Source organism: Epinephelus moara, chromosome 24, assembly GCF_006386435.1.
Source record: "Epinephelus moara isolate mb chromosome 24, YSFRI_EMoa_1.0, whole genome shotgun sequence".
NCBI classification, from domain to species: domain Eukaryota; kingdom Metazoa; phylum Chordata; class Actinopteri; order Perciformes; family Serranidae; genus Epinephelus; species Epinephelus moara.
This window is the reverse complement of record NC_065529.1, coordinates 33,823,353-33,842,070: the sequence shown is the minus strand read 5'-3', so window position 1 is coordinate 33,842,070 and position 18,718 is coordinate 33,823,353. Positions and strand designations below refer to the sequence as shown.

Genomic DNA, 18,718 nt, shown 5'->3' with positions numbered 1-18,718 from the left:
CATCATCTTCTAAAATTTGTTTTCTTTTCAACATAGACAAGACTAGCACATAGCATATCTGAATACAACAGGAAAGGGGAAAGTTGACCGAGGTTCTGCCGGGGACCAAGCTTCATCAGCTGTTGTTGGAGGACAGAGAGAAAAGGGGCGGGACTTAGGAAGGGTCAATATGGCAGCTCTAAATAATATTTAACCTGTCCTTTGAGCTGAGGATGCAAAGCAGCATAAGTTCTGTGGTTCCCATGCCGTGAACTGACCTGCTGCTGCACTCAGCATGAAGCAAATGTTGGAATGACAATGCGGCTGTCGCAGCTGTTGTTTTTTCAGGTCCAGAGCTGTTGTCGTCCTCTCCTCCTCCTCCTCCTCCTCCTCCTCCACCTCCTCCTCCTCCTCCTCCTCCTCATGTACTTCTTTCTTCTGATGCTGCTCTTGTCATAGTCACTGTCCTCATGCCAGGGGGTACAGAGCAGGATCAGCCTGTAGGACAGGAGCTCACACAGTAATGCACCTGCTCAGCACAAGTTTGAGGAGAGCGTGGGACAACGGAAGAGTAACTGGCGGGGGAGAGATACTGTCTTTCTGTGAGTGTTGGAGTGAGACAGAGAGAGGGCAGCGTACAGTGAAAGGAAGAGGCTGTGAGAGTGAGTCTCTTGGTCTTTAGTCTGTGGGGAGGATCGAGGTACCATGCTGGGCATTTATGCCGGGGCTTACAGGACCAGACTCAGCTGAATACACAGAGGGTCAACAGGGATCCACGCTCACTTTTCTTTTCACACAGAGTAGAGCGCTGTGTGTTCGCACTCTGATAGACTGGCGACCTGTGCAGGCTGGTTCTCTGCCTTCCGCCCAGTGCATGCTGGGAAATGCTCCAGCTCTCCCCCGACACCCTAAACATGATGAATGGATGAGAAATGCTGCCTGGATGTGTTGTGTAACTCTTCATACATCATATTACATTCTCACACAAACTGGGACAAAAATATATTTAATTACGTTACACTTTTTGTTTTTACAAATAAGCTGAAACAAGAGTCAATAAATAGATTATTCTATTGATGGAAAATTAATTAAATAATTGAAATATAAAAATTTTAACTTTCCAGTTATGAATATTTTCTGTTTTTTAGGGGGCTTCTATGATAAGTTTTGGATAATTGTTCAGACAAAACAAGACATTTAAAATATAAACACGTCAACATGAGCTCTAGAAGCTTATGATGGGCATTGGTTTTTATTTTCTGACACTCTACAGACCAAACAATTAATGTATTCATTAAAAATTATTCAATAGATTGATTTATAGTGAAAATATTTGTTTGTTGCAGCCCAATTTAAAATAAAATATACTTGATGGACACTAACCATCATTAGAAAGTGTGCCAAACTTCAGAAAATGACACTGTACTTATGACCTGAGCTTCTTGACTAATCTTCTGACTGGCTGTGGCTCAGAGGTAGAGCGGGTCGTTCACCAATCGAAAGATCAGCGGTTCGATCCAGGCTGCATGTCGAAGTATCCTTGAGCAAGATACTGAACCCCAAATTGCTCCCGATGGCTGTTCCATCGGTGTGTGAGTGTGTTAAAACTGAGTAGCAGGTGGCACCTTGTATGGTAGCCTCGGCCACCAGTGTGTGAATGTGTGTGTGAATGGGTGAACGTGACTCGTAGTGTAAAAAGCGCTTTGAGTGGTCACTAGATGACTAGAAAGGCGCTATACAAATGCAGGTCCATTTACCATTTATTTTATGAGTTTGAGTTTTTGTTGTTGTTTTATCTGTTTAAAGAAATCCTCCACCTCCCAAATGAACATTTGTATGTCAATTTTTTACCCCCGTTAAATTGAATTCATAAAGAAAACTCCGGTGAAAAAAGAATCCAAAAAATTCTTGATTAATTGAAGTCATAGGTGACCACATTTAAAACAGCAAAACTATATCAAAATATGTGTTAACAAGCTCTCACACAACTCGTGCAGTATAATCCAAGTCTCATTTATCCAGTCATATGCTTAGTGCTTGCCAAATGCATGCATTTTCACTAAAACACCTTACTGTTTAAAACTAAACTGAAAGTGAAACTTATCTGTGCTCTCCTCAAAGCCAGAATCAACTTCCAAAATGTCATTTTACCTCGCAGAACACGGGAGCTGCTGGTCAACTACTGCCTCCATCAGTTAGTTTGTTTGTGGATTTGTATGACTAATGTGAATCTAAATTGACCCTATAAAGCACCGAAGTCACACAGTAACACAAAAACCAGCTGATTGAGGCAGTGGTAGATCAGCAGCTCCTGTGGGGTAAAATTATTGTTTTTGTCAATGGAGTCTTGCTGTGCAGAGAGTGAAGATAAGTTTTACTTTTTTGAGACTTGTATTATACTGCACGAGTTATGTAAGAGTTTGTTAACTGATGTTTTGATATAGTTCTGCTGTTGTTAAACATGGACCCCTATGACTTCAATTCATTACGAATTTTCACAGTTTTTGGATTCTTCATTCAATGTGGAGGCATGTGAGAAAAACAAAGTTTTCTCTGCAATTTCAGCGTAGCATGGGCTGAATAATTGATACACAAATGTTGATTTGTGGGGCAAAGTAGTCCTTTAATGCTCTTTGTTGAAGCAACTGAACTCGTAGTAAAATACTGAATGTATGGTATTGCATGTCTAAACAGAGATCAATCAGGACTTGTAAGCTTGAAAAAGCAGTACTCACAATAAGATGTATCTGAGGGTGCTTCAGTTTGTATTAACCTGGCAAAACTTTCAATGTAATGTCCTACAAAATGTGACACTCATGAATGATGTCTCTGCTCTTCCTAAACACAAAACCATACAGCCTCTTTTCAGTTTATCCGAATGTGATGACTCCGCAGCAGGTTGTTACTTTCTTGGACTTTCCCGACTGCTGATTGTTTCCCCAGCAGTTAAACCCACTCTGTTCCCGTTATTTCTGTTCAGGACAGGACAGGCAGTTGTTCTACTGTGGCACATTTATTGGCCCTTATTAGCTAGCACCTGTAGTCCATTACGAGCCCTGCTTTGCTGACGGTCTGACAGATACATACTGTCTTTTGAGTTCTCAGTGTGGTGAGAGGAACACTTCATTTGGGATATGAACGGAAATTTGTTCTGCTGCTGAGAACAATCGCTGGATGTTCAAAGTTTCAAACACTGAAACCCACAGGATCCCATTCAAAGGGGTTATTTATCGACTCTTGTCTTCTCGTGCAGCTGTGGAGCAGAAATGTGGTGAGCACTTGTGCGTGTCAATGTGTCTGTGTGAATGTTAAGTGTTTTGTGCATGTGCTCGGGTGTACAGTGGGCGAAGGGTCCCAGATGTGGATATTGCGCAACGAGGGAAGTTGTGGGTTATTATCTGAACGTTTGGGTTGAAGGTTGTGGCTGGTAATATAATTTTTTTGGAACAAAAAAAAAATTAATACATTTTCATATGTACATTTTAAAGCATATTTCAAGCAAATGTTTGTTGAATTACTGCCACTACAGCCACAAGTCACAATTCAGATATAATGGTAAATATAAAAAGCAGTTTAACAGTAGCACAAGTGGAGAAGAGTCTGTGAGCTGACTCAGAGGTATCTGTTACAGAGCAATATATATTTAAAGTGTGCAAAGAATGTATTGAATTAGGCATGGCTGAATTTTATTATCTCTGCTAGGCAAAAACCTGGAGGGGGTCATGTCTAATATTTTGTGTGCACATTTATGACTGTATTCTCAATGACCTCTCGAGCAGTGATTCACAGTTATTGAAAAACCTGTTTTATTGACCGTATTTGACTGATGACTCTTAATTCCTCTTAACCTGCTGGTAGGAACCACGAATGATCAACAAAATCATGTAGCAAAAATATAGAGCAAAGGCATTTCTGGCAAATGGCTAGGCTAAAAACAAGCAGTCCGTTCTCATTCCCAGGGCATCAAATATGGCAGCCAAGTCAGTGGGTGTTGGCGTCAGATTCTGACGCACAAGGCACCTTTTAGCGTCTGTATAAACATACCGGTCTTTGACTAACTCCAGTGTAAACCCATCTGCGGCAATGATGTAGTATAAAGAGCAAGGAAGTCTGTGTAGTGTGGGAGGTCAGGGTGGTGAGTCAGTCAAACAAGCACAGGACATTCACCCAGGAGGCCGCTGTTCATGTTTCGTGCAAAACCAAAAGTCAATGCCGAGTGTTTTTAACTATGTCACGTTGTTACTGTCACGTGACATATGTGCCACATGTCATATGACAGTCATTTGCTTACTTCAAGTTACATAACAAACATAGTTATCTTAACCTAAACCATTATCTTTTTTTTTTTTTTTTTTTAAACTAACCCTGTAGATTTGTTGTTTAAACCTAAAGTAGTTTTGGTGATGAAACCTACTTTTCCTGTGAACACTGAAGTTAATTCTGAAAAGACACTATGCATGTAACAAGCCGAAACTGACATGCTGTCCACGTCCAAAATTGATGCTAGAGGTACCTAGAGCTACCTTTGTGCTAAGCTAGGTTAGCCGACTGGTGTTGGTAGCTTCATATTTACAGTGCAAACATGAGTGTTGATTCGGTGAACCTTGGTCTACACCTGATCTTGTGAGCCAGGGATCTTTGACCCACATGTCAGATGCCTTTCTCTCCCATTTCTTGTGCCACTTTTTGTTGCCATCATCATTTAAGTAACTTAAGTAGCACTAACAAATCAATGCATAATTACAAACAAACTGATCTGCAAGTCATTAGATCCCTTCACATGAAGTTCCAGTTGGTGGTGAGTTGAGTCCTTGTGGCTGCCCCCTCCTCCCTCCCTCGTCTTGTGTGTCCCAGCTCACACTCCAGCTTCCTGTGGGATAGAGCCGAGCCTCAGGGCAGAGGGATGTCTGTTTCCAACCAACGAGCTCTGTCACACATGCTCCAGCTTGTCAGGCTGAGTTTGTGTGGGGGTGATTGGGTCTTACAGTGAGAGTGTGCATGCAAGTGCCTATACAGTATGTCTGTGTGTGTCTGGCTGTCTCCTTGTGCAAGTGTGTGTGTGTGTGTGTGTGTGTATAGATGGTCAGAGATATGGGTGTTTTCTCTGTGTGGGTGGAGGTGACTGTCTAGGACATGATGAAAAACCCACATTAGCAGGAGTTCACAGTGGTCCAGGTTCATCTCAGGTTGCCTAAACACAACTTTGTCTTTGTGAGTTTTATCTCAGGGACAAGATGCTCTGGAACATTTACTATCTCTTGTTGCAATGGAAAATAAATAGTGTGTATACTTGCACCCGGTAACCAGTGCTGTTCATTAGTGTACAACTATTAATTCACCTAATTGAGATAAACACAGGACATGTTTGTGCGTGCTTGCAAAATCTGCTCTCATATGACAACAGCTAATAAATCAAAGATCTACAATCAAAATTACAGTCAAATAAACTTAGTTGGCACCAACCTGCAAAGTTTAGTTTTGTATTTAGTTTTCTTATATATCAGAAAATATTTTCAAGGGGTGCATCTTACAATTATTTTTATTATAGATTAATCTTGCCAATTATGTAGGTGTTATGACACAGTGCGGTGGAGGGAACAAAACATTTTCGCAGCTGGGCCCAGTGGAACTCCAGGCTCCCTTAAGGTCAAGATGGCGGTGAAGATAACAAATACAGGGACTTCCACTTAACATCTTAACATATCAGGTATGGAATTAATAGGCAGATGCTTCAGTGCCAAATGAGACCAAACTTTTCAATGGATGTCAGTTTCTGAGCCACAACAAAGGCCAAAATGTTGCCTGCAACTGACTGTAAGTCTTCTTTTTAGCCAAGCTGATTTACGGAAAACTTGTGGCCCCTACAAGCAGGTAAAGAGGAGTGAGGAATGAGCAGTCAGTGACGTTATTAAACAGTCAATAAAACAGGTTCTTCAACAATTGTGAATCACCACAACCACAAGAGATCCTTGAGCATACAGCCATAAATGTGCATACAAAAATATTAGGCTTATTGGTCCAGTAGTTTCTAAGATTAGCAGCAGACAGACGGATATGCACACTCATACACACAAAGGCCTACACACGCAAACACATGCATGAACTTCATTTGTAAAGCACTTTTGTAAAAACATGACAATTTCATAAATCCCAAGTTGATGTCCTCAAATATGTGATTTTATTCGTTCAACACCACAAATCCTCCAGAATTATTGATTTACCTTCACATTAGAAAAACAACGAATTTTTGTATAATTTTTTACTTGTATAAAAAATAATCAATTACTAAAATAGCTATTTCAGCTGCAACATTTACACATAAAATATATTTAAGTATTTGGTTTTCATCCTCTGTAGGAGTTAACCTGAAGGTAAATCTTTTTCATAAGAAGACGTTAGCATGGCGTTCTACTCAAAAACAAGTCGTCACATTAAAAAATGTCCTCAATCATATTTTCTTCACTCTGTTTTTTAAACTCAGGAAACTAATTTTGTGGGTTTTTGCTTGAAACCGAACAGTTCAGTACTGTAATTTCACACAGTCAGGGTTCTGGCATGTTTATGTGGTTCCACATCATGCCTGATCGCTCACAGTCATCATGTTAGGAGACAGTCTGTGGTGTACAAACATCAGCGGGATCTGTGTGTATTTCTGTGTAAGCAAAGCTGTGTGTCTTTAAGTCGAACCTTTACACACACACACACACACACACACACACACACACACACACACACACACACACACACACACAGTGGCTTGCTTTACCTCAGTACTTCTTCCCTTGCTGGTTGGCCATCAGAGCAGACTGGTGGTGCGTCTGAGGTGAGTGGCTTACCACCATGTCATTGCCTGGAGGGTTACTGCTGTCTGTTGTCACCTTTGCACAGAGACACACACATAAGTTGTGTTCCTCTTCTGTGATTGATTCAGAATGAAGAAAACCGTCAACCTGAACATACAGAAATACGAGGGTTAGGGGGAAAAGAATTCATTCTTGGATGCACTGCGATTCTCTCTTGAAAGATTCTGTCTCAGTGCAGAAATGTCATTAATCAGAAATTTAAAACCCAAGTCACGACATCATGATCCCCTGTAACGATTTTGTAAGACCAGACTGTACATTCCTTACAGCTAAACCTATTGGATGATGAAATGGACGTGAACATCTGCATCGTGTTTACATTCTAATCTGGAAGACTTCTCAAGTTTTGGTGAAGACAGCTGAGCGTGAGCAACCGCAGGTGGATACAATCCAGCAAGTAGTCACACAGTGAGAAAAAATTAATCACATACAGATTTTAAAAAGTTGGATGCCTCCATAATTGTTTCATAACCACACTGTAGCCCTCTGATTCGGAATTGAATTGAATCATGAGGTGCCTAGAGATTACCACCTCAAGAAAAAAAGGTAGACAGTTTCGCAAACCACCAGCTAAGCACCTCATACTTATTTGTACATTCATACATTTTTGTATTTTAAAAGGAAGATTACACAACAGTGTCGAGAGACAGTAAAACTGTGATGATATTGGAGTACAACATCACGGTTATTTCACTGTGTATGTATCACTCCGCCTCACAGCTGATTGCAATCAACAATCAAATCAAAACTGACGGTTAGTGTCAGTTAGGTCAGCAGTTGCGTTGTAGGCTAATTAATTCATCCACTGTCAAACAGCCAAAAATATGGATTTATTTCCTAAAATAAGTTTTGAATTGAACTATGAATGGTCATCAGAGGAAGATGAGGGAGAGGAGAAGCTGAATCCATCTGAGCACACATCCAGGTTTGTCAGTGTTTCATCAGCGGAGCTCAATGACTTGGAGAAAAGCAACATACTGTCAGATCAGAAGGCAGAGTCGGCTGTGCCTGTGAAGCGACAGTCCACCATGCAGTCACCAGAGACTTATTTCACCGGCTGCACAATTAATGGAAACGTGCAGATAAATGTGTATAAAGAGTAAGTGCCTGGCGCACCATGTCTGCGTTACATAGCAACGGTGACAGCGGAGTCCTGAGGGAACTATTTTTGTTGGCGGAAGACAAATAAAATGCTTAAATTATCTATTTTGTCCTCATTTTTCAACATTTCTTAATCAGCCTTGCTTATTTAACTGTTGAACTGTTGTATAAAAGCAATATCACACTCGAGCTCGTGATGTTGTACTGTGATATCGTCACGGCTGTGATTCGGTCGTGCCGATATCACAGTACAACATCACTCCCTCTCGTGTGATATTGCTTAATCATAACCTGTAGTTTATGCACACCTGGGGTTAAGAAAGGCTAAGACAGTGGGTCCCAAGTGGTGGGTCAAGGTCCAAAAGTAGGTTGGATCCATTCTGAATGGACCGCAAGTGACTCTCAAACTTGTCCTGTTTGTAAAAAACACACTTTATTGTAAAGTACAGTAAATTTCGGGGACAGAGCTTTCATTTTGAAGTGCTATATCTTGCTATAGAGTGAGTGACTAATGGACAGATACTTGACAGAGACGGCAAACTAGTTCAACAACATGGCCGAACGAAAGCATGACACTGAATATATTAAACTGTGTGGACCTTGAACTAATGACTAAGGAGAAATCTGGACCCCCGTGGCTGGACCAGTTGGGAACCACTGGGTTAAGATGTAGTGAGCAAAGGCGGATTGCTTAATATTCCACGGCTCTGACCTAATGAAATCCTACTGATACCACTATTGTTAACATAACATAAACAAAAAACTGTCTAGTTATTATGCTGGGCTTGCTCTTACTCTTCTTCTCTGTGTTTATTAACGGTTTAGATGCTGCACCAGTGAAGTCAATGTAAGCAATGTGGTTCTGTATGAGCTGCACTATTGCTGCGATAATTTTATTATCAGAATAATAAATTATAACAAATTTGCTATTATTGGCCGATAATCTTCCGGCCTGATATATAATGTGCACCCCTACATTTTGACACTTCTTTCTTTTAATTTGATAACTAACTGCAGACATGCTGTATGAAAAACATTTTGTTACATATTCATGATTTCACCTGTAGTACTTTGATTTAATTTGTTGTTCTCTTTTAGTCCAACTGGACAAGTCATCAAACATAATTAGTCCACACATTATACGTAGTACAACAATGGATACCTGTACACAGCAGGGAACCAACTTATTTACAGAGAACTATATCATCAGCTACATGTTTCTATTGTCTTTATTTATTTATTTATTTTTAATTATTTTATTTTTAGTTTAGTTTATTTGTCCTTAGACAAGCCTGATATGAGAATGCTCTTGTACTAAGCTCTAATTTTGGCTTTGGCAGGACATAATGTGTTCTCGTTGTTCTTGTACGGACAGAATGTCTCTCTCTCACCAAATACAGTCGGTCATAAATAGCTCCTGGTTTTTCATATGATGTAACATAAACTCAAAAGGCTTATGTCAGTGGTGTCATTCACTGTCAGCCACCCAGAGTACTATGTAATTCATTCACTGGGGTGTCCAGTTGGCAGGAGTGACAAACAAAAGTAAAGGGAAGGAGAGCTGGTCTGACTGTTATTGTGGTTGTATGATTTGTATGTTGTTGAGGTTTTGGTTTTTTGCCATGTACGAATTTTGGTGTATTACTTTTCATAGGAATACATAAGAACAGAGAATGAGAACAGCCTGCTTACAATCAGCTCATTCTCAGTGTTTTGTGTTTTATTAGACTGATTTAATTTTCTTCATGCAGCAGACATGACTTTAAAGACATGACAACATGACAAGACTTTAAAATTCAGGGCTGTCACTATCGAGATATGACTGCGAAAACATGGTGTTCTTGTGAGATATGTAAAAACCAGAGTAACTGGCGATAAGAATAAGCACAACGTGTGCGTACACGTGTACACGCATCCGTTCACACGCTCACCTTTACTAACACAACCCTCTAATACACCCACAGGTCAACAAGGGAGTTGTTTAACCTCAGCCAAGTGGGGTTTGGAAGTTGAGGGGAAGTGAAATTAGCAAGTAGCAGATAATTCACTGGTCCATCCTCTCCTCTCCTCTCAGTAAACACATTGAAGAGCAAACGTTTTTAACTTGGAGTGTTAGCACCAGAGCTCTTCTGCTAACTGACCCGGGGCTCTGAAGAGCTGCACATAACAGGCGCCCACATTGGCTTTTGTGTGCAGGAGGGTCTTTACATAACCAAGCACATTGTCTAGCAACCAGCCGGCCACTGAAGGGCCTTGTAAATGGAGGAGGGGGTCTGCTTGAGTGGAGGCCAGTAGCCGGGTTGAGAGGCTAGTGGAGCTAAGCTAGATCATGACTAAAGGCTAGTTTGTTAGCCTGTGAATGCCCCTAAGGGTACTGATGCAATGAGCTCCCTCAGCAGCAAAGAGGCTAATGAAAAGAAATGTTGCAGTATTAGTTTTAATTAGAAGAACAATCTGATTTAAAGACAAATTACTCCTGCTTTCACACAAAGATCACCATTCTCTGAAGGTGTCTTGAACGCTTCATGTCATCCCTTTCACTAACGGTCACATTTTTGCCGATGCAAATCATTTCTTAGTTACCTAACGCCCCTCACTATGCTCCCTACCTCATTACTCCACAAAGCCCGGCCTTCTTCACCCTGTTTCCAGTGTTTGGGCCTGAGCCAGAATTCCCTCGGAGCTGCCCAGGATGTTGAGGTATATTTTTCCTCCCCGCTCCCAGCGATTAGTTTTTTCAAGATGTTTTCTTTTGGCAGAAGAGAAATGTTTGCATGTCTCTCCCATTGCACCGTCCAGATCACACCCAAAAGACTCTGAGATCTTTAATAAATAACGCCTAGGGTCATTTAAAATATTTCAGTGGTGGAGCTTGTTAACAGGAAGGAAAATAACTAAATTCTGATCATTATTATAAAGTATTCATGTCTTGTTACATGTTTTAAAGCTATACTATGTGGGAATTCGGTTACATTCAAACTCTCCTCCATGCACTGCTTGTATGTCCACTGCAAGGTCCTGTACTATTGTGGGAATGTTGTTGATTTTCGTAGCTTCCTTTTTACAAAGTCTCAACCTCACCTGGGTGCTGTACCCAGGAACGTCCTGAACGCAGCAAAATATGAAGAAAACAAAGGGAGAGGGCAGGGTCTCCTAAGATAAATACACAGCTTTGGATGGATTACTGTACGGGCCCACCGGCTACAGGCCCAGGGGTCCAAAGTATCAGGGGGCCCACTGGCCTTCACCTGCAAAACGTCACTCAAATATGTACCAGCCTGGGAGAGACTCAAAATGATCACAAAGAGACACCAAAAGACCACGGAAGACATTAAAGTTCCTCAATAAGACACAAAACAACCAAAAAATAACAAAATAAATTCATAGAGAAATAAAACCACCACAAGGAGACACAAAATGACCACAGAGAGATGCAAAAGAACTGTTAAGAGACAAAATAACTAAAAAAACAAAACAAACTAGCAAAACAACTATAGATTGACACAAAACTACCAAGGAAGACACAGAATTTCCTCAGTAAGACACAAAAAGACACAGCTACCTCATAGAGAAATAGGAGAGGTGGTGGGGCCCTTATTATATCTGTGCCCAGGGGCCCATTGTCTCAAAATCCACCCATGTACACTGCCACAAACTTCTAAGGGGTTCTAAGAGATGATTGAGAGGCATCGTTTTTAGAAAAATCTTGCATAGCATACCTTTAAGTGTTGAGACTCAAACTGACATGTATAATTCATACTATAATTCTGCAAGATTCATTGCCATTATCCGGGTATCACAGTATCAAAACCTCTGAGGAAACCACTTCAGTTTGACTAACATCAGCTGTCCTCAAACAGTTGCGACAGTCATTTGTGTGGCAGCACAACAGGCTCTCACTCGTAACTGTGATTTTGACGCAGCGACTCATTATCAGCTCCACACTTCACCTTAGATCAGATGATAATGACCCATTTATCACCGACACTTGACGCCCCTGTCATTCTTAACAGCTCCCTGCCAGGACAGAGGAAGCTTTTAGTACTGTTCCTTGAGATGTCGCTATTGTCTTCCAATACACAAAGACAAGGTGTCCTGATGGCCCCTGCGTGAGTCCCCGGATGGCCCCTAGATGTACCACGGAGGGTTTTCTCACCATTGTCACCCCTGCTGCAATCGCGGGGCACGGCCTGAGTGTGGAGGCGGGGGGAGGTGGATGTGGCTTGTATGGGTGCTTTGTAAAGATGTGTGAAATAGGAGTATGGGTATTAGGGGTTTTGGCTCGGTTGGGGGTCTATTGTGCTGACGGCTGAGCCCCCTACTGGCATCCATGATCTCCTTCATTGACACAGAAGCTCTGCTCCGCTCCCTGTGTGTTTTTTGTCAACCTCTTTTTCACTACTCCATCTCGCTCTCTGGCTTTCTCTCACTCCCTGTTCTCTTAACCTTCAGCTCTGAGTCAGAGCCAAAGAATCTGGAGAGTTCTTCCCTCCTGTTTGAGTTAACTGGACTCACACTGATGCGTTTAATGGCTGTGAATGGCAACGATGACAGGTTATTACAACTGTGTTTCACTTAAGGCTGCTTGATTATGGCACAAATCATATTCAAGATCATTTTGGTCAATACTGATCAAGATTATTTAACATGATTACTCATTGACTTTGGAAACATCATGCATTTATTTAACTTGAAAACTCGTCTTTTTAACAGTGGATTTTCTTGAACTTCTTGACCTTTGAAAATAATTCAAGACCCTGCACTGTTGGCAGGACTGCGATTACTCAAAGCAGCATGCATGGAAATAAATTACAATATAATATCTTTGATGTATTTCTCACTTTTTCCCTAATGGTCAGAATAAGTCATTGAATTTGTCCCGAGTTGCTTTTCCAAAATCAGTCCCCAAGAGGGTCTGAATAGTCACTAAATCTGGCAAGAAAGTTGTGAAGTTGCCAATGCCAAGTGCACCACCACAGAGGAAAGGGATTCACTAGATTTACAACACAAGACAAAACAAGAGCATAATTGTGAACAATGATAATTTTGTCTCGATTATCCTGTTTATTCATTTATTTTTATCATTGGAAGCAAAACTCGTGATTGAAAAGAAAATTTGATTGATTGCCCAGTCCTAGTTTTGTTGTAGTGTGAACTGCTGTTGTATCTATGCCTTTTAGAAGCCCTGGAAGACATATATTATATGGCCAAAAGTATATGGACACCCCTGTCCTTGGTCAAGAATGTACTTAATATTTCAGAAACATTGAAATGACCGCAAATCATCCCAGAAAAATCCCACTCAACACCAACCAAACTCTGAGTACAGCTGAGCAAGATGGAGATAATCAAATATCACAATATTTTTGACCAAATCCACTGTGATCGATATTCCAACGATATTGCAGAGTTGACTATTGGCACTTTCACAAAATATTTACACAATAAATTTTTTGATTAATAATCATCAGGGTGGCTGAGGCTCAGAGATAAAGCGGTTCGTTTGCCAATCGGAAGAACAGAGGTTCGATCCACGGCTCCTCCAGTCTGCATGTCGAAGTATCCTTGGGCAAGATGCTGAACCCCAAATTTCTCCCGATGGCTGTTCCATCTGTGTGTGAGAGCATGTGAATGGTTACTCAGTAGTATGTGTGTGAATGGGTGAATGTGAACTGTAAAAATTGCTTTGAGTGGGTCTATACAAGTGCCGTCCAATTAATGTGGATATGGTGACAAAGTGAATAAAGGCAAATAATTAATAGAACAGCTAGAACAGAAAATGATATCAATTTACTGTAATGCAGCTTTGAAAACCATTCTGACCAAAGCATTCAGTGATATTTTAATAGCATCCTTCCCACTTGGTGGCAGCAGCTTGGAGGAAAAGTGGAAGAACAACATTAATGTCCATGTTTTTAAATCACAAAAACAGTCTCATATGGAAGTAACATTCAGGTGTCCACATACCTTTGGTCACACACTGTGTGTCATTTAGATATTAAGACATCTGTTACACCATTTTATTGTCAAGCTTTAGGTATTTTCCACCAGACCGTAATCATTTTACGGTGATATATAAAGTGTATTCTTCTCTTTCTAATCTATCTTTTCTGTCTGCCCCCCCCCCCACAATGTGCTCGGGGTGAATTGGACACAGGTTGTGAGCGTGTTTCGGACAGATTGTGAATGTGTGTGTACATACACCTATTTGCACAGCGTTATCCAGCTTGTGCGAGGCCAACAGGAGTCGTGCGATTGTCAATAGTAGAAGTCAATAAAAACCCGTCATCGACAAAGAGAGAACAAACAGCTGCGGTTTGTTCAGGATTTCCTAACAAACACTCCACAAGGAGGGCAGCGGATAGTGGAGAGACAGACGGAGAGAGAGAGAGAGACAGAGAAGGGGAGGCAGTGAGGACTTTACTCTCCCTGTGCAACACCAGATCTAAAAGGGTGTTGTCTCATTCATCAGGTTAGTCTCTAGTAATTATATATATTGTTCAATTGTATTGTATTGTAATATTACTGAAGCATTAACATGTAAGCATCATTTTAAAGGAGCAGTGTGTAGGATTTAGTGGCATTTAGCGGTGAGGATTGCAGATTGCAACCAGCTGAAACTTCTCCCATGTGCCAAGTGTGATCTCCTGGTTAGCATACCTTCAGTTTTCATTGTTCAGGAGCTTCGTCTGAGGTCTCCTATTTTTCAAAACAAACAGATCTGGTGATTTAAACTGCTAAAAACACTTAATAAAGCCGTTTTATGTTAAAAAACAAAACAAAACAATGTTTCCCCAATGCCGTTTGGCTCGTCGGACAATGGTTGCTAGCCCAGCTCCTGCTAATGTGTGCTCATCTTTATTCTTTGATAACACAAAATCCAGATGTGCAGATGGTTTTTAGCAGGAGCTGAATTATCTGTGGAGGTCTCCTCCTCTTCAAAACCAGTAGACCTGGTGATTTAAACTGGTAAAAACACTGACTGAAGCAGTTTCAGGTTGAAAATCATTGTATTTTCAATGCTTTTCAGCTGAGGGGTTGCCAACTACAGTGGCTAATGTGAAAATGTGATTAAACCTTTTTAGGGCCAGTGTATGGTTTGTCCATTCTGGGCTACTGTAGCAACATGGCGGAGCAACATGGCAACTACTGTGGACAGGGACCAGCTCCCCATGTAGATATAAATGTCTCATTTTAAGGTAGCAAAAACATTTTTTATTTTAAGGTGATTTTACACTAAAGAAAACATCCTATTATATTATATTCCATATCTGCCAACATATCCCCATAAATCCTACACACTGGACATTTGAATGTTTTATGGTGTTGGTACAGTATAAGTACAGTAAAAGTACAAGGTAACATGAAATGGAAATACTCAAGTGCCTTAAAACAGTAAATCCATCAAACATACTGTACATGTAATCACAACATCACCACAAGGATCAAGAGCCCAGTGTTTTGTGGTTTATGAATTTGTTCCATAAGTTATCATACTTAGTGCGGACATCCTGACATCACCATAAAAAAATCAAGCTGTCTGACCCTCTCATGTCCCTCGTAAATGTCTTCAGCTGGTGCAGACCAGCCAGACTGGGACAAATGTTCAGGCTGACCGCCTGTGGCCTGCAGAGAGGAAACGAGGACAGCCTGTGGGACCTCGTTAAAAAAGAAAAAAAAAATCTGTCGTAAGTGTCACCACTGGCTTCTCAGGAAGCTTACATGTGTTGGCTGTGGTGGCCTCTAGCTTCTACTGTGGGGACTTCATCTGTGATTACCTGTAATTTACTTTCCTGAAGTTTTTTCAGTGGATGTTACACTCGCTCCTCCCATGGTTATATGCTTTTACTCTCACTTTTCAACTTGGTCTTTGTCAAACTATTCTTGTTAAGAGCATCTGCTAATAAGTAAATGTGTGAAATGTGAATCACAACAGTGTCCCTGGCTTGCACTGTCCCTTGGGATAAGCCAGCACAATAGGAGCACAACACTAGAGCCCTTATGCAAACAAACCGTTCTCGAATGAAGGAGGCATTTAAAAATGATCGCTCTTCACAAACAGAATGAGACCCTCCTCTCTCTGTCCCGCTGTCCCCCTCCTCCTCCTCCTCCTCTTCCCTAAACTCCCTCTTTTTGTCATTCTCGCCTACTTTCTCTCCCTCTCTCCCAATTCTGTCCCCCGTGCCTGTTAAACACATTTGGCCTGTGCTAAACCTGGAGTGACAAATACTCCACTCCTCTCGTCATCAAAGGGCTATATCTGCGTCCCTGTTTTCTCAGAGCTTTTGAGGGGCTGATCAGTGCAGGAGTGGTAAGGGGAGAAGGTGCTGCGGTGCTGGATATAAGTTGGGAGCAGGGAACGAGTGGCCAGACTGGGGAATGAGAGGGAAAAAAATGAGGGGGGACTGAGATCGGAGGTGGAGAGTGGAGTGATTAAAATTCATCCCACGGTGCAAACAAAAGGAGGAATGAAAAAGCGGGAGAATGCAGCGGAGAGGAGAGAGCGAGTGCTGGGGGGGCGGTAAGAAAGATTTGGGGTGAAAAGAAGATTGTAAGCCTCAGCAGATCCCTGAACAGCCCCCCTCCTCTAAATGACTGCCTTTGACTCACAGCACAATTATCCTCTGAGACAACGGAAAACAAGGGAAGAAGAGAAGGGGTACTGAAGAGGAGTGGGAGATAGATAGATGAAGAGCAAGAGGGAGAGGAGGAAAGAGAACATTAATTATTCGGCAGGCTTTTCCTCCCAAGATTTGCAGAGGCAGGCTGAACAGGGGGTCAACAATTGACTCAATTACAAGACAAACTCTCCAAGGGCCCTACACCGCCACTCACTGCGGACCCTGCGGCTCTCGGGCAGGCTGTTGATTTTTTTTCTCCTCTTCTTTTCTTTGCTGGTAAATGTTTGCCCCTCTTCAGGTGCCCCTGGCAGACGCAGGAACTCCAGCCCTCGGCTAGACTTTAACCTTTTCAGCCGCTGAATGATTCCCCTCTCTGTTCTCCATGAAGAGCCGGAGGGAGAGAGGGAGCGAGGGAGTGAAGAGGCAGAAGAAGGGCTAGAAGCTTTCTCTTTGTCAGGCTTTATAGCTGGTAATGAATAAGAAACGTCTGGTGACCCAAGAGCTTTTTTTTTTTGCCATCGCACAGGTGGAATTCTCTCTTTCTTTCTAGTCGGCCTCGAGCGACATGGATAAGATGCTGTAGGAATTAAAACAAATTCAACTTAACCATCCAAAACTCAAAAGGGATTTTACATGTAACCTATTATTACATCAGCCTCGGTCACTGTGTCATGTTGCCCTCTGACTTCTGCAGTAGAAATGATCCACCAGTGCCTACATTGGTATTTTTGCTTATTGTGATGTGATTTCTTAATATCTTTAAACACCTCACATCTCCAAAATCTGCACACCCTCAGCTAAAAGATTATGTTAATCATTAGCCATAATAACTGATAAAAGTATTGAACTTGTGTCATATAAATTAAAAAAAAACAAAAAAAAACAACATAAAAGTTGGATGTTTTATAAAAAAACAAAACAAAATATTGGTCTGAAAGATTTCTAAATGTATAAAAATCAACATAATGCTTATTAACACTTTATAAGTTATTGGAACTATGTACATTCTTTTAGCTTTGAGATATGCTAACTTGTCTGAGCAGAGTGCAAAGGTGTTTTTAATAGTTTCATTATTAATTCCTCTGGTGCCACTACACGTTTTCGCCTGGTTTTGCACAGCACAAAACGTTTTCATGAGCACACAATGTGATGACACAGCAGACAGAAGCCTTAGCTTGCTGCTGTAAAAAGAAAAAATATTTACGCTATTATGGGGTTTATTATAGACTGATATATGGGATCATGCAAACAACAATGTCCCATGGCCATTAAGAGAAAATACTGGTGGCACCACGTCTTGTCACTACATTTGCACCGTAGTGTAACGCCATGATAACGCATTTAGCTGCAAAAATATTAAATACTCTAGCTATTATGTTTTGTTTTTCATATCGATATATACAGAACAATGATTTCCCTTGCCCTCCAAGGGACGCCCATAGTAAAGAGCTGAGTCTTTTTATGGTATTATCTGTGCAGACAGTGGGTTTGTATTGTTTTTACACTGGCAGTTTATGTTCTTGCTGTTTCAGTCAAACCCTGGTGGTTCACTAAGAAAAAATGTATTACAATGATGAAGCATAAACAATTCCATTTTATTAATGAGTATAAAAATGCATGGGCCCTGGATGGTATTAATAAGTAATTCACTAAGTAATTAATAATTTTTTAAAAATTGTTTAAATATAATCAAATACTTGACACATTCATAAATGATTTGCGCCTAATAAAAATTTCATTTTAGTTATTCTATTTAAATATTTTTCAAGCTGTGATTAAATGTGTACTGATTAGCAGTACTTTTCTAGGAACAATATGCAGATCAGTACACTTGGAATTATTATTGTCATAAATAAAATTATCAGTAAACTGATTTCCTAAAAATCAGGGGACTCACAAGAGACTGACAAAAACAAACAAACAAACACATGGCCAAATTTGAAATAGCAGAAGCCGAGATATCCAGATTTAGTTTTGGGTCAAGCTCTAAAAACACTTGATCCTACATTTCCCATGATGCAACTCAATAGCATCTTATATTAGACCCTCCCAGCCTCCTTAATGTCCACTTCTTTCAAACTCCACACCTCCAGTTTGTAGAGCTCAGAGCTGTTAAAAGTGTCTCAAGCTCCAGCCGAGTTAACCCTGATGACA

General features: G+C 40.9%; 1 protein-coding gene across 2 annotated transcripts in view; it reads left to right on the top strand.

Moving 5' to 3' along the window:
- gli1 (GLI family zinc finger 1) overlaps positions 1-18,718 on the top strand; it is a 76,334-nt gene that overhangs the window by 15,436 nt on the left and 42,180 nt on the right. Inside the window, exon 1 of one of the 2 annotated variants that reach the window (XM_050038358.1) lies at positions 3,071-3,250. The exons of the other annotated variant lie outside the window; for it this stretch is intronic. The gene's annotated coding sequence lies outside the window, so the exon portion shown is untranslated. Of the gene's footprint in view, positions 1-3,070; positions 3,251-18,718 lie in introns of those variants that run through there. 2 annotated transcript variants of the gene reach the window in all.